Genomic DNA, 8,901 nt, shown 5'->3' with positions numbered 1-8,901 from the left:
AGGGGCACCCTTGCTGTGAGGTGTTTCCCAGTCAGGGGGCATGGGGGTCAGGGACCCACTTGAGGAGGCAGTCTGTCCCTTAGCAGAGCTTGATTGCTTTGCTGGGAGAGCCACTGCTCCTTCAGAGCCAGGAGGCAGGGGAACATTTTAGTCTGCTAAAGCTATTCCCACAGCTGCCTCTTCCCCCAGGTGCTGTGTCCCAGGGAGATGGGAGTTTTATCTATAAGCCCCTGACTGGGGCTGCTGCCTTTCTTTCAGATGCCCTGCCCTGTTGGGGGAAGTCAGGGACCCCAAATGGAAGGACTGGCTGGAGCCATGGCAGAGGAAAATTGTGAAGATTTCATGGCCATTTATCAGTTCCCAAATCATACTTTTATAATTTCTTATGCCTGTCTTTACTTTAATGTCTTAATCCTGTTATCTTTGTAAGCTGAGGATGTATGTCACCTCAGGACCACTGTGATAATTATGTTAACTGTACAGATTGATTGTAAAACGTGTGTTTGAACAATATGAAATCAGTGCACCTTAAAAAAGAACAGAATAACAGCGATTTTTAGGGAACAAGGGAAGACTACCATAAGGTCTGACTGCCTGCAGGGTCAGGCAAAAAGAGCCATATTTTTCTTCTTGCAGAGAGCCTATAAATGGATGTGCAAGTAGGAGAGATATCGCTAAATTCTTTTCCTAGCAAGAAATATTAATATTAATACCCTGGGAAAGGAATGCATTCCTGGGTGGTGGTCTATAAACAGCTGCTCTGGGAATGTCTGTCTTGTGCAGTTGAGATAAGACTGAGATATGCCCTGGTCTCCTGGAGTACCGTCAGGCTTACTAGGGTTGGGAAAACTCAGTTCTAGTAAATTTGTGGTCAGACCTGTTCTCTGTTCTGGAACCCTGTTTTCTGTTGTTTAAGATGTTTATCAAGACAATATGTGCACCACTGAGCATAGACCCTTATCAGTAGTTCTGGTTTTTCCCTTTGACCTGTTCCCTCGGAAGCATGTGATCTTTTTTTGACCCTTATTAGTAGTTCTGCTTTTTGCCCTTTGAAGCATGTGATCTTTGTACCTACTCCCTGTTCTTACACCCCCTCCCCTTTTGAAACTCTTAATAAAAACTTGCTGGTCTGAGACTCAGATGGGCATCATGGTCCTACCAATATGTGATGTCACCCCTGGTGGTCCAGCTGTAAAATTCCTCTCTTTGTACTGTCTCTATTTCTCAGCTGGCCGACACTTATGGAAAATAGAAAGAACCTAAGTCGAGATATTGGGGGTGGGTTCCCCCAGTACTGCCCAGAGAGGAGGAATCTAGAGAGGCAGTCTGGCTACAGTAGCTTTGCTGAGCTGCAGTGGGCTCTGTGCAGTTTGAACTTCCCAGCAGCTTTGTTTATACTGTGAGGGGAAAACTGCCTGCTTAAGCCTCAGCAATGACAGACGTCCCTCCCCCCACCAAGCTCGAGTATCCCAGGTCAACTTCAGACTGCTCTGCTGGCAGTGAGAATTTCAAGCCAGTGGATCTTAGCTTGCTGGGCTCCATGGGAGTGGGATCCACTTAGCTAGACCACTTAGCTCCCTAGCTTCAACCCCCTTTCCAGGGGAGTGAACGGTTCTGGTCTTGCTGGTGTTCCAGGTATCACTGGGGTATGGAAAAAAAATCTCCTGCAGCTAGCTGGGTGTCTGCCCAAACGGCCTCCCAGTTTTGTGCTTGAAACCCAGGGCCCTGGTGATGTAGGCATTTGAGGGAGTCTCCTGGTCTGAGGGTTGTGAAAACCATGGGAAAAGCGCAGTATCTGGGACAGGTTGCACCATCCCTCACAGCACAGTTCCTCATGGCTTCACTTGGCTAGGGGAGGGAGTTCCCCAACCCCTTGTGCTTCCCGGGTGAGGCGATGCCCCACCCTGTTTTGTCTTGCCCTCCGTGGGCTGCATCCGCTGTCTAATGAGTCCCAATGAGATGAGCAGAGTACCTCAGTTGGAAATGCAGAAATCACTCGCCTTCTGCATTGATCTGGCTGGGAGCTGCAGACTGGAGCTGTTCCTATTCGGCCATCTTGCCAGCTACCTCCAAAATTTCTTTAAGAATGTTAGGGAATTGGTGCATAATTATGGTTTATCAATAAAGAAGATGCAATTTAGTCATTAAAATCATGTTTAAGCAGAATAATGACATAAAAAAATATGTGAATAGTAGCGTGATGGCCTCTGTGACATCCCTTCTGTTGTCTCCAGCATCAGCCGCTATCCTTTCCTTTACCCCCAGGGTGCCTCTCCAGTCTGCGGTCATGACCAGTGCAGTTTCCCCTGCAGAGCTCACCCCCAAACAGGTCACAATCAAGCCTGTGGCTACTGCTTTCCTCCCAGTGTCTGTTGTGAAGATGGCAGGATCCCAAGTCATTGATTTGAAGCTCGCTAACAGCACCAGGGTGAAAGCCATGGTCATATCTGCTGCCTCTGTTCAGAGTGCCAGCAGCTCCATCATTAAAGCTGCCAACGCCATCCAGCAGCAAACTGTCACGCCAGCATCCAGCCTGGATGATGCCAAACTCGTGCCAAAGACAGTGCACCTTGCCAACCTTAACCTTCTGCCTTAGGGTGCCCAGGCCACTCTGAACTCTGCCAAGTGCTAACCAAACCTCAGCAACAAATAAAGCAGGCAATAATCAATGCAGCAGCCTCCCAACCCCCCAAAAAGGTGTCTCGAGTCCAGGTGGTATTATCCTTGCAGAGTTCTGTGGTGGAAGCTTTCAACAAGGTGCTGAGCAGTGTCAATCCAGTCCCTGTTTACATCCCAAACCTCAGTCCTTCTGCCAATGCAGGGATCATGTTACCAATGCATGGGTACAAGTACTTGGAGTATGGGGACTCCTTCGCACTTGGAAAGAGTCTGACCCCAGCACTGCGGCAGATGGAGTGTGTGCATCGAAGTAACATACAACCTTTGTACAAAGAACCTCTTTTTTTTTTTTTTTTTTACAACAAATGTAGCCTCCTTTCCCATGCCCATGGGCATAAGGAGAAAGGGGTGGTAATGCAGTGCTCCCACTTAATTTTAAAGCTAGTCCCAGCAGATCAAATGAATTTCTCTGTCAAGTAATACTTCCACTTCAACTTCCACTCTTCAGAGCCTTGTGGGAGCTGGCACACACACTGTCACAAAAATTCAGTCTGGCATAACTGGAACAGTCTTATCGGTTCCTTCAAGTACTCCCATCACCCCAGCCATGCCCCAAGATGAAGACTCCTCCAAACTGTGTAGACATAGTCTAAAAGATTTGGAGTGTAATGAAGTCTTCCAGGACGAGATGTCACTGGCTACACATTTCCAGCAGGCTGCAGATACAAGTGGACAAAAGACTCACTATCTGCCAGATGCTGCTTCCTAACCGGTGCAGTTATGCATCACACCAGACAATCCATCAGCACAAATCTCCCTACACCTGCCCTGAGTGCAGGGCCATCTGCAGGTTGGTGCACTTCCAGACCCACGTCACCAAGAACTGTCTGAACTACAAGAGGAGAGTTGGTTTTCGATGTGTGCATTGCAATGTTGTGTACTCTGATGTGGCTGTTCTGAAGTCTCACATTCAAGGTTCTCATTGTGAAATCTTCTACAAGTGTCCTATTTGTCCAATGGCATTTAATTCTGCCCCAAACATGCATTCCCACGCCTATACACAGCATCCTGGCATCAAGATAGGAGAACCAAAAATAATACGTAAGTGTTCCACATGTGACACTGCGTTCACCCTGCAAACCTTGCTGTATCGCCACTTTGACCAACACATTGAAAAACAGAAAGTATCTGTTTTCAAGTGTCCAGACTGTTCTCTTTTATATGCACAGAAGCAACTTATGATGGACTATATCAAGTCTATGCATGGAACATTGAAAAGTGTTGAAGGGCCTCCAAACTTGGGTATAAACTTGCCTTTGAGCATTAAGCCTGTAACTCAAAATTCAGCAAATCAGAACAAAGAGGACACCAAATCCGTGAATAGGAAAGAGAAATTGGAAAAAAACCCTCCATCTCCTGTGAAAAAATGAAAACCAAGAAAGTGGCCAGTCCTGAGTGGATGTGTTGGGAGTGTGACCACCTGTTCATGCAGAGAGATGTGTACATATCCCATGTGAGGAAGGAGCACGGGAAGCAAATGAAGAAACACCCCCGCCGCCAGTGTGACAAGCCTTTCAGCTCCTCTCACAGTCTGTGCCAGCACCACCGGATCAAGCACAAAGGCATCAGAAAAGTGTATGCCTGCTCACACTGCCCATACTCCAGATGTACCTTTACCAAACGGTTGATGCTTGAGAAGCACGTCCAGCTGATGCAAGGCATCAAGGACCCTGACCTGAAAGAAATGACGGATGCCACCAATGAGGAGGAAACAGAAATAAAAGAAGGCACCAAGGTCCCCAGTCCCAAGTGGAAGTTAGAAGAACCAGTTCTGGAGTTCAGGCCTCCCTGAGGAGCAATCACTCAACCACTGAAAAAGCTGAAAATCAATGTTTTTAAGGTTCACAAGTGTACCCTGTGTGGCATCACCACCGAAAACCTGCTGCAGTTCCACGAACACATCTGTCAGCACAAATAGGATGGTTCTTCCTACCAGTGCCTGGAGTGTGGCCTCTGCTATACGTCTTATGTCTCTCTGTCCAGGCACCTCTTCATTGTACACAAGTTAAAGGAACCTCAGCCAGCGCCCAAGCAAAATGGGGCTGGGTAAGATAAGGAATAAGAGAACAAACCAAGCCATGAGAATGAATCCCCTGATGGTGCCATGTCAGACAGAAAGTGCAAAGTATGAGCAAAAACTTTCGCAACTGAAGCTGCCTTAAATACTCACATGTGGACACACGGCATGGCCTTCATCAAATCCAAAAGGATGAGCTCAGCCGAGAAATAGCCACAGATGGTCCAAGAGGAAAATCCCTGTCCACATTAGAATAAAAAAGACATTTTTGTTACAAAATGTGAATAGTAGGATATATAGATAGTAGTATATATGGCAGTATATACTACTGCAGTATAAACCCAACTTTGTGAAAACATACATATAATATGCATAGAAAAAAGTTAATGGAAAATATTCATCAAAATGTTAATGGTAGGATGATAGGAACACATGAGTGGTAGCACTTGAGTGACCACTTTTTTTTTTTTTTAGACGGAATCTTGCTCTGTCGCCCAGGCTGGAGTGCGATCTCAGTTCACTGCAACCTCTGCCTCCCAGGTTCAAGTGATTCTCACTTGATTCTCCAGCCTCAGCCTCCCAAGTAGCTGGGATTACAGGTATGAGCCACCACACCTGGCTAATTTTTTATATTTTTGGTAGAGATGGCATTTCACCTTGTTGGCCAGGCTGGTCTTGAACTCCTGACTTCAAGTGATCCACCCGGCTTGGCCTCCCAAAGTGCTGGAAATACAGGCATGAGCCACCATGCCTGGCCTGAGGGACTAATTTTTTAAATAATTTTCTATATTTAGAAAAATTTGTATCTGCTTCTGTTTTAAAAGACGAAGTCAAAGTAATCAGTTGGTGACCATAAGTCTCATTATTTGATATGCTATACCAGCTTGACAAAATACCACGGGCCAAGGGGGAAGGTTGGGTAAATGTTGGTCAAAGGGTACAAAATTTCAGAGAGAAGGAATACATTCAAGAGATCCATTGTACAACATGGTGATTATAGTCATTAACAATATATTATTTTCTCAAATTGCTAAAAAGAGTAGATTTTAGGTGTACTCATCACAAAAAAGTATGTGAGGTAATGTATGTGTTAATGACCTCAATTTACCCATTTCACAATGTACACATATTTCAAAACATTATGTTGTAAATGATAAATATATATAATTTTTATCAACTAAAATAAGTAAATTAATTTTAAAAAATAGTACATATTTTACAGTACTGGTATAATTGTTTTACTTTTTAAATGAAAATATTTATACATATTCAAAGTAAACACAAAGATGACTAGAGTAATATTCTGGAGTCCACTATGCATATACACAAACACACTCATATGCCTTCCTTATAGAGTTCTTGTTAATGTTTTCTTCATTCAGGAAGGAGAGAACTATTAATGTTAATTTTTGAGAATCGTAGATGTACTGTATTTTAAAATAATCACTTATTTGATATAGGGTGGTGTGAGACACCATGTGAAGTTGTTCCTACTTCATCAGAAGTAGTGACTAAACCTCAAATGGGAACAACAGGGACTGAGTCTCCACATTCTTTGTTTCAGGAAATCATCAGGTATTAGGACCAGTAACCTTCTTATGGACTCTGCACCTATTGATTGGTAATAGATCTTCTTGCCAAAATACTGTGGAAAGGGGTTAGGATCAATGATCAGGAATGGACTTCTAGTTTTAATAATGCTAGATTGAGTCATTTGGATAAATTAGCTGTGTTCAATACAATTAAAAAGCTGAATGGTGTGTTAAAAAAACTGAAAACTATCGTAGAGTTAATAAGATAGTGAGAAATTATGAGGTCAAGATCGGGGAGAGTATGGAAATCTAGAAAGGAGAGCCCAGCATAGGAAGAATCAATATTGTGAAAATGGCCATACTGCCTGAGGTAATTTATAGATTCAATGCCATCACCATCAAGCTACCAATGACTTTCTTCACAGAATTGGAAAAAACTACTTTAAAGTTCATATGGAACCAAAAAAGAGCCCGCATTGCCAAGACAATCCTAAGCCAAAAGAACAAAGCTGGAGGCATCATGCTGCCTGACTTCAAACTATACTACAAGGCTACAGTAACCAAAACAGCATGGTACTGGTACCAAAACAGAGATATAGACCAACAGAACAGAATAGAGCCCTCAGAAATAACACCACACATCTACAACCATCTGATCTTTGACAAACCTGACAAAAACAAGCAATGGGGAAAGGATTCCCTATTTAATAAATGGTGCTGGGAAAACTGGCTAGCCATATGTAGAAACCTGAAACTGGATCCCTTCCTTAATACCTTATATAAAAATTAATTCAAGATAGATTAGAGACTTAGACCATAAATCCCTAGAAGAACACCTAGGCAATACCATTCAGGGCATAGGCATGGGCAGGGACTTCATGATTAAAACACCAAAAGCAATAGAAACAAAAGCCAAAATTGGCAAATGGGATCTAATTAAACTGAAGAGCTTCTGCACAGCAAAAGAAACTACCATCAGAGTGAACAGGCAACCTACAGAATGGGAGAAAATTTTTACAATCTACCCATCTGACAAAGGGCTAATATCCAGAATCTACAAAGAACTCAAACAAATTTACAAGAAAGAAACAACCCCATCAAAAAGTGGGCAAAGGATATGAACAGATACTTCTCAAAAGAAAACATTTATACAACCAACAGACACATGAAAAAATGCTCATCATCACTGGCCATCAGAGAAATGCAAATCAAAACCACAATGAGCTACCATCTCACACCAGTTAGAATGGCAATCATTAAAAAGTCAGGAAACAACAGGTGCTGGAGAGGATGTGGAGAAATAGGAATGCTTTTACACTGTTGGTGGGACTGTAAACTAGTTCAACCATTGTGGAAGACAGTGTGGCGATTCCTCAAGGATCTAGAACTAGAAATACCATTTGACCCAGTCATCCCATTACTGGGTATATACTCAAAGGATTATAAATCATGCTGCTATAAAGACACATGCACACGTATGTTTATTGTGGCACTATTCACAATAGCAAAGACTTAGAACCAACCCAAATGTCCATCAATGATAGACTGGATTAAGAAAATGTGGCACATATACACCATGGGATACTATGCAGCTATAAAAAAGGATGAGTTCATGTCCTTTGCAGGGACGTGGATGAAGCTGGAAACCATCATTCTGAGCAAACTATCGCAAGGACAGAAAACCAAACACTGAATGTTCTCACTCATAGATGGGAATTGAACAATGAGAACACTTGGACACAGGGTGGGGAACATCATACACCGGGGTCTGTTGTGGGGTGGGGGGAGGGGGGAGGGATAGCATTAGGAGATATACCTAATGTAAATGTCGAGTTAATGGGTGCAGCACACCAACATGGCACGTGTATACACATGTAGCAAACCCGCACATTGTGCACATGTACCCTAGAACTTAAAGTATAATAAAAAAACATAAAAAATAAAAGAAAGGAGAGCCCAGCATTTGGGACCATTTTTGTCCTAGAGTTGGTTGCTGATCTGGAAGTGGTTAAACTGTATACTTGATAGGCTAGTTGGGCTAGAGGGTCTAAAGTCAGAGTTCAGAGCTCACCAAGGTGAGAGCCCTGAAAAACTGTGACTTGCAATAGACTAGGGAACTCTAGGGGTGAACCAGAAGTCAGTTAGCCTTCACAAGGACTGCAACCTAACTTTCTGTTGTTTGCGTGGCCCAGAAAAATCTCAAACTGCAAAACTGGATTAAGATGATCCAGATTGTTGTTCACTGTGGCTCCTAGCAGAAACAGAAATATTATCTGGCATTCATTGTTTCTATAAAAATTTTTCAGAAACTACTTTGAATATGCTATCAAAGACAACCTGAATCAGTAGGAAGCAAGATCCTGTGAGGAAGAATGAAAAGAAAGACAGACAATAGGAAAAGACCCATGTGGAATCAAGATAATTAGAATTATGTTTTTTTCTTTTTCTTTTTTTCTTTTTTTTTTAAACTGAGACTATATTCAAGGAGAGAAAAGCAAAGTTAGATTTTTTTTTTTCTTTTTTTCTGAGATGGAATGTCTGTGTTGCCCAGGCTGGAGTACAGTGGCGCCATCTCAGCTCTCTGCAGCCTCCTCCTCCCAGGTTCAAGTGATTCTCCTGCCTCAACTTCCCCAGTAGCTGGGATTACAGGCACACGATACCACACCTGGCTAA

The 8,901-nt window shown here is 43.1% G+C and overlaps 1 pseudogene; it reads left to right on the top strand.

The window, feature by feature from the left end:
- The first annotated feature begins 2,057 nt into the window (after nt 1–2,057).
- LOC101012353 lies at nt 2,058–5,143 on the top strand (annotated as a pseudogene).
- Nucleotides 5,144–8,901: the final 3,758 nt, after the last annotated feature.

Source organism: Papio anubis, chromosome 3, assembly GCF_008728515.1.
Source record: "Papio anubis isolate 15944 chromosome 3, Panubis1.0, whole genome shotgun sequence".
In the NCBI taxonomy this organism is placed as follows: domain Eukaryota; kingdom Metazoa; phylum Chordata; class Mammalia; order Primates; family Cercopithecidae; genus Papio; species Papio anubis.
Note: the sequence above shows the minus strand (reverse complement) of the source record. Positions and strands in the feature narration are given on the sequence as shown.